This window comes from Talpa occidentalis, unplaced genomic scaffold (assembly GCF_014898055.3).
Source record: "Talpa occidentalis isolate TD23 unplaced genomic scaffold, MPIMG_talOcc4v2.1 talOcc4.14, whole genome shotgun sequence".
Classification (NCBI taxonomy): Eukaryota; Metazoa; Chordata; class Mammalia; order Eulipotyphla; family Talpidae; genus Talpa; species Talpa occidentalis.
Window position 1 is genome coordinate 55935591 of NW_023601433.1, and position 12560 is coordinate 55948150.

Genomic DNA, 12560 nt, shown 5'->3' on the forward strand with positions numbered 1-12560 from the left:
ATGCAGCTGGTGATACTCATTTGTCCTATGCAAACTTGAGTGATGTGGGCCCAGTGCCTGGGGAAGCTGCCATGATCAAACTGAGCAACAAGCCTACTTGCTCCAGACTGTGATCAGAGCACCACAGAGTTATTACACCTGCCAGAAAAAAAAACCTTATTTAAGTCACAATAGGCCCCATTTCTGTCTCTTTCTGTTAGGGATGAGCAGAACCATCCCTAACTGATAAAGAATTTGGTGACTCTCCAGGAACAGCGACTAAAATGATGAATTGGTTAAGTGGAGGAATTGGTTAAGTTAGGGTGGCAAGCAGTGAGCACCTGGCTACTTCAGGCTGGAATATTAGTCACCCTTGTCATTTGATAATAGTTATATGGTCACCTGCTGTGACACCCAGAGATTAAGGCTATAGCATAAAGAGAAAGAGCAGAAAAAAAAATAGGATTGTTGATTATTAAGTGAAGTCTTTCTGCCGTTGGACTGCAATCTAAATTAACACAGGTCCATAATCTAGGAACTTGCAAGGAGAGAAAAGACCACTGTAGGGTAAATGGAAGTTATCAGGCTTTTCCCACCCTCCCGCCATTAACATCTATGATCAGCACCTGTGGTCTTGTACGCATGCCTGATGATGGACACCTGGAGTGGGGTATGGGTGTGCGTGAGTGTGCATACTTGTGCCTAGGAGGGCATGGATATAAGGGCGGCGTCACGCAGAGGATGTGCAGTGGAGAGTGATGGAGAACGGCTACGAGAGATTTGGCGGGTGCTGGGAGACCTGCCAGCTTCCTATCTCCCCCTAGCCCTGCTCCCTGCACCTGGTTGCCTCGCTACAAATGGTATCTTTCTATAGAAAGATCATTAAAAGCTTGAAAAAGCCACTGAGGGCTCCAGGACTCCCCTTTACCCATCTGCCTTGATCCATAGAGAACCTGCCTCGTGCCTTACTTCTACTATAGCCAGTTAATGTGTCTTGATCTGGAGTCAAATGACAAGGTCAGGAGTTAAAATTCGCATCTAGGATGGTAAAGATCTATTAAATATGCTGCTTTCCCTCTCCATTACTATTGTTTTGATTTGCCTCAAGGTGATAGTCATTAGGCTAAATAAGAGGGAGACAGTCAAAAACACTAAGGCCAGCCTCGGAGAAACAAGAATTATTAGGAAAAATGACTACAGCCTAACAAGGCCTTTGCAATGGTTGCTTGAGCATGTTGCTGAACAGAATAGACCAGAAGCTTAGTAAATTTTGGAAAGAACTTTATTGTTAAAGAAACCCACCGTAAGCCTGGCTAGCAACAGCCCATGGCTGCAGGATACCAAGCGCATCCGTCAAAGCACTCTTTGGTCAAGGTTGTGGAGGGTCTTCCCAAAGAGCAGAAGCAAGGCTATTGCCAGGGCACTGAGACACCATCACTCCTGTCAAGCAGGACTCATGTGTGTTGATTTTCCATCCTCCCCTTTTCTGAAAAGGAATTTTATTGTGATTATTGTGTTCCTTTTCCATCCTTATTTATTTAATGTGGCAAAGATAGAATTTGTCTTTTTGCTGAAATTGGCTCAATCTTCATGTTCTGCACCTAGACCCAAAGACTACTGTCAGGTAAATTATTTAATTAGGCTTTTTATGCCACTAGCCTCTGTGGCTATCAGCTGTGGCCTTGATGGCATTAACTCAGAAGGTGCTTGGGAGTGTGGGCACGGGGCACATGGGGGTTGTGAGCATCTGGATCATGGGTGTGTGCGCATGTGTAATTGTGCACACTTGGGCCTAGAGGCTAGTGTAAAAGCAGTGGCAGCAGCGGCAGCAGGAGGATGAGGGGCGTGAACTACCAAACAGGCAAGACCACGAGAGTCCAGAGAGAGGGTAAAGATTCATGGGGGGCGGGAGGCTCGGCTGCCTTCCTCCCAGCCTCCTTGCCCAGCCCAGGCTGGCCTCCTTGCAGCTGCCCTGCCTGGTGCGCCTGTGTACCTGGTTCCCCGAGAGCAGTAAACCTGAAAAATCCACTGAGGGCTGGGCTTGGGCACTATCCATGTGCCCAAATCAGTGGTGAACCTGCCCTGTGCTTGCTGGCACTAGAACTACACATCACCCAGATATTCAGGATTGGGTATGTTGGGGATCAAGTAACTAGGTAAGACCACAGAGTGATCTAAAACCTTAGGGAGGGGCTGTATTCTACGTAATGTGGAGGCTTGATATACATAAAGTTCAAAGGGGGACATATTTGTAAAAGTCCAACCCAGTTCATCTTATCCCCAAACCCTGTCTCTTTTGGAAAAATTAAATATTTTATTTCCCAGCTCCCCTTGTAGCTAATCAATAAGGCATAAGCAGAAATCTGCTGAGGGGGTTTCTGGAAGTACTTAGCCTTCCAGATTAAAGAACTGCTTCCATATCCCAGATACAGATGTGATGCCTGTCACCATAGCAGCCACTTTGTGACCCTGAGGAAAATAGCAAGTGAACCCCATAGAGGCTGTCCTTGACATAACTGAGTCCCTGAGCCAGTAGGAGCAGCTGCTGCCTCCATACTTTCTGGCCATGTGAGATAACAAATCCCAATTTGCTGATACCTTGTTTGTTGGGTTTGTTCATGTGTAAATGAAAATATTTATAATGAATATAGACACCCAAGTGATAAGATTCAGTCCTATCAACAAAGTTGATGAAAATGTCTCAGTCAAGTCTGGTTTCGGGTGATCGTGTACTGATCTTTCTGTGGGGTGAGATTTGAGGTGAGCTGGGAAGATTCTCTACCCAAATTGCTCAATCTGGTGCCAATGCCAGAAACCCCACATGTGGAGGTATGTGCCATGTATGTGTGTGGAGTGTAGCAAACACATAGCCATTCAGAGGATCCTGGACAGCTGGAGGTTAGGATAATGGCTTGTGAAGTGTTTTTGCCCATTGCTGATCCCATACCCCAGAACGAAATCTAGCAGATCTCATATTCTGAAAATACCTCCCTATAATCCAAATTTTTCACCTTATAGTATAAACTATTTTCCCCTTTCAGCATTCCACTTCTGATACATTTTTATCATTTTTAAAGTGTTTCCCTTTACATCATTCGCAATTCATTATTTCCCATCTCTGGTTTTTTCTAGCCTAACCCCCTCCTCCCCTTCGTTATTGGAATTGTCAGAATTCTAGACAACTGTGACTCTTATCTCCTTGGAGTGATTCACTCTTGAGCTGTCGGTGCGCTCTCCATCTGTGCAAACTGTGTGTGATGATTGTGTGGGCAGGCAGGAAAATGAGGATGCAAAGGCCCGTGGGATCCTCTGCTGCAGCTGCCAGAGGTGGCCTGCTGTGGCGGGGAGGGGAGCGACAACACAGCTGCTGTGCACAGGAAGGAAGGCCCTAGCACCAGGGGACAGTGTGTGTGTGTGTGTGTGTGTGTGTGTGTGTGTTTGCGTTTGCCTGTGTCTATTGACCATTTCTAGGGAGAACAAAACAAATTATTTTTTCTTTCTTTGAAATGGGGATAGGGCCTCCCTGGTGGCGCAGGGGGTTAAGGCACAACCTATGAAGCAATCTGCAGCCACTGCAGCATGAGTTTGATCCCCAGCCAGGAAGGTGACCCATATGGCTCAGGAGACCTCTCCTGTCTTGCCCCCTGCTCCTCTCAGCAGTGTATTTCATTCTGCCTGTTCTGTTCCCCATTCTGTCTCTGGTGAATCCTCACACACATACCCCCTCCCCCACGTCTCTGGCCTGTACCCCAGCTCTTGTATGCATAAATAAATAAATCTATTTAAAAAAAAGAAAAAGAAAAGGGAATAAGCACATAGAATAAAGACTACAACAGAAGGAAAGGGAGGCCTGTGAACCCCTTCCCCCTCCTACCTTTGTCCCTTTAGCCTGACCCCACAAGCCCCTCTCACTCTTGCCAACCTGGTCAAGGGTTTTTTCCTAATCCCAGACTTTCTACCAGGAGGAGAAAAGCTCTGACGGACTGACCTTGACTTAGTTGGAAATACAGTTATGACTTATTTACACCCTCAGAATTAAAATAGCTTAGTTATTCTTGCAGAGGAAAAAAGATATTTGGGTTTTCTTATATCCGCAGGTGTCCTTCTGTGTAAAGCCCTATGCCTGCATGGCGCTGCGTGTAACAGATACCTGCGCTCCGTCCATCTGCCTGTCACCTCTTTCTTGTCCCCTAATCTGCTGTTCTCTCCCTGATTCAGAGAATCTTTTTTTTTTAAAGATTTATTTATTTTTAAGCAAGAGCTGGGGTACAGGCCAGAGGCGCGGGAGGGTGAGAGGATTCACCAGAGCCAGAGTGGGGAACAGAACAGGCAGACTGACGAAATACACTGCTGAGGGGAGCAGTGGACGAGTCAGGAGAGGTCTGCTGCACCATGTGGGTAGCTCCCTGGCGAGCTGGAAATCAAACCCGTGCTGCAGAGGCTGCGGACAGCTTCACAGCGCTGCGCTCAACCCACTGCACCACTGGGGAGGCCCTGATTCAGAGAATCTTCCTGAATGTTGATGAGAAACTGAAACGAGATGGGGATTGTGGAGGATAGAGGTAGGAGGGTGCGAAGGTCACAGGCATGACTTTCATTCCATAAACTGACTTCATGTTCAAATTTAGGGATACCAGGTATGGGAGGCCCCTCAAAGTCTTTCAGTCACCTTGGAATTGAGGTAACCGAGGAAAGGGAAGAGAAGGGATTTTCCCAAGGTGAGCAAATTCACTGGGAACAGGAGTGGACACTAGCATCTAGTCTCCTGACTCCTGGCCCTGGTTCTGACACTGTTCTAGCTCTACCTTAGTGTAGCCCCCAGGACTAGCTGCTTTAGTGTATCTAGTCTTGAGAGGCAGGGGAGGGGGCACTGAATGAATCCCAGAGGCCTTTGTACCAGCTGATCCCATAGTAGATTGGCTCTTCCTATGTTTGGATATTCTATCTTTCATTCTGAGTAATCTAAGTATTCCAAAAAGTTGCCCTTTTGTCTAAGCTCCTTGGAGTAGATATCTGGTGATCACTGTGGGCACTAAAGAAATGCCCTCATCCATTGGGACTCTGGTTTTGACTCTCTCCTTAACTGTTCAAAGGCTTGTCCTTCTCTTCACTTACCTGCTGCCCTTCCTTTATGCGTACAGGCCTGTGCTGCTCACAGCTACTGGATGCCTCTGGTACTTGACATCGCTTAGAAATCAATTCCCTGGTTAATTCTTGAGGCCATCTCTAAATAAGCAGCAAGGCCTTTATAATAACTTAAAAGCTTTTCTCAACTTCACCTAAAAACTCTCCAGCAGGAGATCAACAAACTGGCTGTCTTTTTTGTTTTAAATATTTTATTATAAAATAAATATAACCCCCATTTTCAGAGGGTCTAGAGAAGGCATAATGATGTAGTGTGTGTTTCCACCCCTCCCCCTGGTTGTAATAAAAAAGGATAAGCGAAGTTGTGACCCTGAATTCCACAGAGGGATGTGTATTGCTACATACTTTCTATTTTCGTACCACTTTTGTTGAGGCTCATAGGTTCTAACAGATTGTGTCTTCATTTTTTTTAAATTTCTTCTTTGTTTTTCTCAATTATCCAATGATCATCCAGTTGTATATTGTTAAATCTCCATATTTTAGAAGTTTTTCCCATTTCTATTTTGATACTATTTCTACTTTGATACTATTCAGATCAGAGACTAGACTTGATATGATTTCAATATTCATGAATTTGTTAACATTTTGACCCAGCATGTGGACTATCCTGGAGACACTATCCATGTGCACTTGAGAAGAATGTGTACTTTTGTGTAGCTTTTGGGGTTTCAGTGTCCTCTAAATATCATGAAGCCCATGTCATGTAGTTCTAGCTGTTCTTCTCACTACTCAGTGGCTAACTTTTCTGGAAGTCCTCTTCCTTCTGTGATTTGGAAATAATAATGATCTACCACAAAAGGTTGCATCTTCCCCCAAGGTACACAGATTTTGACAAGAATGCACAGATGAGGGCTTTTGTAAGTCCAGGAGTCCATCAGAGAAGTCCCAGCACCAACAGGGTAAGGTTCTGGACAGAGGGGCATCTGTCCTTAAGAGACCTGGGGCCCTGCCACCTACAAGGGTGACAATTGAGAGTGCTCTGGTTCCCCAGCCCGGAAGCTCTAGACACAAGTTTTCATTTGTTTGCTTGTAGTGTTTTATATTAGAGAGACTTGTAGATTTTGGAAATGGATTTCATGAGATTACAAAATCTTTTCAGACACTCTTAAAAAATTGTGAAAGCATTTAAATACCTAAATTTCTGAATGTGCCAGTTACCAAAGAGTGACTATTAAATTTTACCATGTTTCCTAAAACAAAGTGATAAGCTATAGACTAATACAGTTTTTTCCCCTAAAGATTTATTTATGCATACAAGAACTGGGGTGTAGGCCAGAAATTTAGGGGATAAGAGGATTCACCAGAGACAGAGTGGGGAGCAGATTAGGCAGATTTACTGAAATACACTGCTGAGGGGAGCAGCAGGCAAGACAGGAGAGGTCTGCTGTGCCATGTGAGTTACCTCCCTGGCAGGGGGCTGAATTCATGTTGTGATGGCTGGCAATAGCTTGAAAAGAATCATCCGTTAGAGATTAACCCCTGTGCCACCAGGGAAGCACTGGAAAACTAATACAGTTTTCAGTGAAACCTGAAAGCTTAAGGAAAACTAAAATTATTGAATTTGAATAAAATGAACATTAATTAAACATACAGATAATTGCAAGCCTTTTTTATGTATAGAAAAGCCACACTCAGACATAGTGAAAGTCTATGTTCATCTGAGGTTAGGAATGTGTTGGGTTTTTTTAATCAGTAGTTTATTTGCTCCTTACATTCGGTCAACAACTGAATTCTTTGCATTTCACAGAAGCGGAAACAGGCAGAGGAAGGGCCCAGTAGGCAGAACAAGAATCAGTGCTGGACGTGGTGGTGCATTCCCCACCGCTCACCCCCACTGGCCAAGCTAGTCCACTCTTCAGTGTTCCTTTAAAGGGTCCTTATAATTGGTGAAGTGAAACCTTATATCCAAGAACTACCCCTTTTCCAATTAGGTAATTGATTGAAATCTCTGCAACTCCTTGTTTTCTACTTCAGAAGGCAGCGTCATATCCTGGAAACACCGTGGGGTGGAAAGTCACCATGTGGCCCTGTGGGTCAGCTTGATTTCTGGGAAAGGCTGTCTGACTTCTCAGCCATAAATAGGTTATTTAGACTAAATTCACTGAGATTAGAGAGCCCTGTTTCTCAGCTTAGTTAAGCCTGTAAGGACGGTTCCATCCTGCCAGGGGACAAGGATGGGAGGCGACAGCACAGCTACCCTGAGGAGGGTGCAGTGCTCTGAGGACCATGGCACTGGTCAAGGGGCGAGGGTTTAGTCTCTGCTCTGCCCCTGTCTGACTGAGTAACCAGGCTATGCCACTTCCCAGCTGAGGCAGCTTTGTCTTCAGTGGGGTGCGTGCTTGCTTTGCTTGAATGAAAGCTTTGTCAGGGTGCTATGAAAAAAATACATGAAAATTCCTTGTAACATAAAAAAAAAAAGCTTGGCTGTATACTCGACAGGGAGTAGCCTTCAGAAGAGCAGAGTGGTTGCATTTAAAGTGATTTAGGGCTCTGATGTTTTCAATGCCTCTGTCCTCAATGTAGCCCCATCCTTGGGCTCAGTGGGCTTCAAAGGCCTGAGTGCAGGCACTGGCTTTGGAGCATCACTTCAGTTACTCTTTCCTTCTGAAGAAACTGGTAACCCTCCCTGACCTACAGGAACCAACCGGGCCTTGGGGCACACATTCCCAACTGCCACAGCTGGAATGCTGGGTGATTTCCTACTTGCAAGGACAATTGAGCAATAAAGACAATGGTACTATCCTTCAATCAGGGACATTTGTCAAAAATTTGAAAAGAATCATCCGTTAGAGATTAAATCCTGATTTATGAAACCGACTGGAAGGAACAGAGAAGAAAATTAACTGCATTCTGACATATTAAGAGCTGTACATAGAGTTTAAACAGGAGAATTATGAGGAGATAAAAGTGGCCTTCTCTAAGAATCATTCTTTTTTTTTTTTTTTTTTAAGATTTATTTATTTATTTATACAAGCACTGGGAGGGTGAGAGAAGCGCGGGAGGGTGAGAGAATTCACCAGAGCAAGAGCGGGGAGCAGAACAGGCAGAAGGACCGAAGTACACTGCTGAGGGGAGCAGCGGGCGGCAGGAGAGGTCTGCGCGCCATGTGGGACCCTCCTCCGCTGGCCGTGGAGCAGCCGGGGATCGAACTGGCCCTGCACAGGCTGCGGGCAGTTTCGCAACCCAGCGCTCAACCGCTGCGCCACCGGGGAGGCCCGAGAATCATTCTTTAGTTGAGCCAGATTAGACTAATTTGAGCGGCAGTGGGGAGTCCACACCTTTACATCAGGCAGCCCATCCTCTCTCATCTATAAACCTGTTGTCAATTAATATCCATTTATTTGGATTAGGAAATTACTCTCTGTGGCAAGCAGGATTCTCACATGGCCCTGAAGATTCTTGGGCCCTGGTGTACACACACTGCTCCCAGTTATCAAACACCACCTAGCCACCGCCATGGAGGGAACCAGCAGGGGTAGCTAAGGTGCCAAATCCATTGATGTTGAGATAGAGCGATTATGTGGGTGGGTCAGTCATTTAAGGCAGAGTGTTTTCTCCAGGTGGTCCCAAGAAGGGGTCAGAGTTCAAAACATGAAAAGCATTCAGTCCAGCCTGCTTGACTGGAAGATGGAGGAAGCCATGTGGCAAGGAAAGCAGTGAGCTCTCAAAGGGAGAGCTAAGAGCAGGGAAATGGGTGCATATTCCTACAACCACAGAAACTGAATTCTGACAAGGAGCATGAGCTTGGAAGTGGGTTTTTCCTCCCAAGCCTCTAATGAGAACTCAGCCTGGTCACCATCTTGATTTTAGCCTTGCCAGCACCTAAGCGGGTCATCCAATTGCCCTGTGACCGCTGACCTACAGAATTGCAAGCTAATAAAGGAGCAGTATTTTAAGCCACTACATTTGTGGCCATGGTCCTCATTATGCCATCTGGAAATGAGGCAGTTCCCATTAATAATGGTAATTAGGAGTTGATTTGGGAGTTTTTTCATTTAGTGAATTCTCCAGCATCTATCCTTACTTTAAAATTTTTTTTTCATTTTGAATTAACTTCAGACTTACAAAATATTGCAGGGGGTACAAAGATTTCTCATATCCCTTTCACTCAAATTCCCCAAATCTTTATAACTACAGCATACTTATCAACACCTGGCAATCAATACTGGTACAATGCTATTAGAATCTCACCAAGTGTCCCACACATGTCCATTTTGTGAGCAGGATGCAGTGCAGAGTCACATGTACTATTTTTTTTTTCCATCATTTAAACTCTGATTTTTTTTTGGTATTTTTTTCCTTTTTATTTTTTTATTTTAACATTTATCATTTAAAAAAATTTTTAAACAATATTTGCTACCCCCACCCCTTCAGATTGAGTCCCTATAGAATTTCCTTCCCCAAGACACTCATGCACCATCACCACAGTCCCCTGTGCTCCTCCCTCCCTCCCTCTCATCCCTCTCCCTCCTCCTCCCCTGCAGTCACATCTACCATTTAGTTGTCATATCTCTTTAATCTCTTTTAACCCAGATGCTTTCTCAGTCTGACTTTACCTTTCATGATTTTTACAATTTTGAAGAAGTACAGGCTGGTTATTTGGTAGAATGCGCCTTGCTTGAGCTGTCTTTTTGGTAAGAATGCTACAAATGTGATGTGTCGCTAATGATCAGTTATATCAAGAGGCACATGATGTAGATTTGGTCTATTATGGGTGATATTAACTCTAATCAAGGGGGTTTCAGGTTACTCATCCATCAAGTCACCATTTCCCCCTATGTAACTGGTGATTACCTTGTGGGAGATATGTTGAGACTGGCAAATTCTCATTGTATTTTTGTTCACTAATTTTAGCATACATTGATGATTCTTCTAAAAGATTATTACTGTGGTGTTTGCCAAATGATGATTTTTTTCTAGTTCTGTAATTCCTTCTACATTTGTTAGAATTCTAATACTTTCTATAAATTTCTAGAATTTGTGAGGAAAGCTTTTCCTCCTCCCCTGCCTATCTATTTATTTATAACAGTGTGGACTCGTGGATTCTGACTTTATTCCATCATTACCATGATTTATCATGTTGCTCAAATTGTCCCAGAGGAGACCCTTTAGGTCGGCCCTGTGTCTTTTGGTCATGTCCCCGACATTGGTTGGCATCTCAGCAAAAATGAATGTTTTCCGGCACCACAAGATATTCTAGGCTTTTCCTATAGTTTCCTGTCTTAATTCTGGACGGTCTCCTGGTTCTTTTTGCTGGAGAGTGGTATTTAGAAATCAAGATTTGTAGCTTATATGTATCCATACTTAACATTCATAGCTTTCTCTGACACTGTGGCTTAAGAATCCTTTCACAGGGCCTCCCCGGTGGCGGTGGCACAGCAGGTTGAGCACAGTGCTGTGCAACTGTCCTAACCCTTTGGGCACCAGTTTGATTCCTGACTGGCCAGGGAGATTCCCACATGGTGCTGCAGACCTCTCCTGTCTCGCCCGCTGCTCCCCTCAGCAGTGTATTTCGTCAGTCTGCCTGTTCTGCTCCCCATTCTGTCTCTGGTGAATCCTCTCACCCTCCCGCACCTATGGCCTGTACCCCAGCTCTTGTATAAAAATAAATAAATCTTTAAAAAAAAAAAAGAATCCTTTCAGTCATACACATATGTACACACACACACTCACACAGAGAGACTCATGCTTTGGTAAAAGACAGTGGATCTCATCCCCCAGCACCTGGATTCCTCTTGCCCCACTTGATCCCATGGAACCTGTTTCAACATTTCCTGGAGCGCCCATGTGAACCCAATCTGTGTTGTACTAGGGGCTCCCAGCACCTCTCTCCTGATCTGGACCCCTTTTCACGTACTACTTAGGGAGCCTGAAAGTAGCTTCTCCCTGTCTCTAGCTAGGATGGTAGTAGTAGCAGTGTGAGCATAGTAGTAATGGTGTCAGCTACCATGTACTGAGCATGTGTGCGTGAGGCAAACAGGATTCATTGAATACTTAACAGTAACCCACAAGAATGCCTTATTCCCATTTTATAGACAAGATACAGAGGCACAGGAAGACAGGATCAGTAGCATTGGAAGTGACACAGCAGGCACTCTCACCCTTGCCCTTTGCATGTACCCGCTGCATACATGCTAGCTATATCTATAAATCTGCCTTTTGGCAAATACTTGGTTGCTGGGAAGTTCAAGGCACAGGTGCTTTAAACTACCAGGCCATAAGGTCAGAGGGCATGGCAATGGAGATGACCAGGCAGCAGGGATAACCCTGGGACGTTCCCCACTGGGGAATCTGGCAGAGGTGTGGCTCTCAAGTACTCTCTGGACCCTGTTGCTTCTGCCTTCCTACTTCACGTGCATCCTTTTTTTTTTTTTTAACCACTGCTCCCTGAACCCCATTAAAAGGTTCCCAACCTACTTCCTTCCTATGGTCTGAATTTCTTCATTGGAGACACAGTCTTGCATACTATGATTAGGGAAGAAAAGCTGGAAAATGCAAATGCCTGGCTAAGGAAAGGTGGTGGCAGGGCCCTTTTCTAGAGTAGAGTTAAAGCTCTTCCCTCTGAGAACTACCCTCCCTTAGAGGGAGCAAGAAAGACCGACCTAAGAACCTGGAAAAGAAATCCAGCAAAGAGGTTCTTTTCTTCTCATGTAAAGAAAACCAGGGGCCCTGGGGACTGCCTGCCCCACGAAGCTGGGAATCTACCCGCACCAGGAGAAAAAGGCAGCTCTTGCCCTGGAGGAAGGATATCCGGGTCAGGTCTGGCTCTCCCAGGCCCTCACCTCACAGCTGAGTTACACTTTTCCTTTTTTCCAGTGTGCTCTCGAACTCAGAGAACAACATTCTTATCATCTGGGGACCTTGCTAGAAATGTAAATTGTTGGGCCACACCCTACACTTACTGAATCAGAAATGGGTGGGGCCCAGCCAGTGGTTTAAATGGCCCCTCCAAATTTGAGAACCTCTGCCCTCGAGACCTCAAATGACCAGATTATGCTATTGATGGGGATCATCCTAATGAAGATATAAACTGGAGCCTGGAGGGAGACTTCAGCCTGGCTTGGCGTCTTTGTAAGTTTCCTCATGATCCTAGCAATTAGGTTAGATTTTTCAAACAACACACTGATGTGGCATTAGAGGAGCCAAGTTCAAATCAATAGTCCATTAGATGGAGGGAGAATAGAAAAGTCAGCAGCCACAATTGAAAGTCTGGTGAATAAGAAAAAAAATGTCTTCATCCTATGACTGACACTGTGTTGTTGACAGGGCTGGGAAATATAGTCTCCATTTAAAATCACTTCAAATCTTTTCTCCATGGCTGAAAATCAGAGGCCCATGTCCTATATCCCAGTCCATTTCCCTAACCAGTACTGCCACGATGAATTCGCTCTAGAGCACATCCAGTCTTCCACACCACCTTTTTTTTCCCTTAAGAT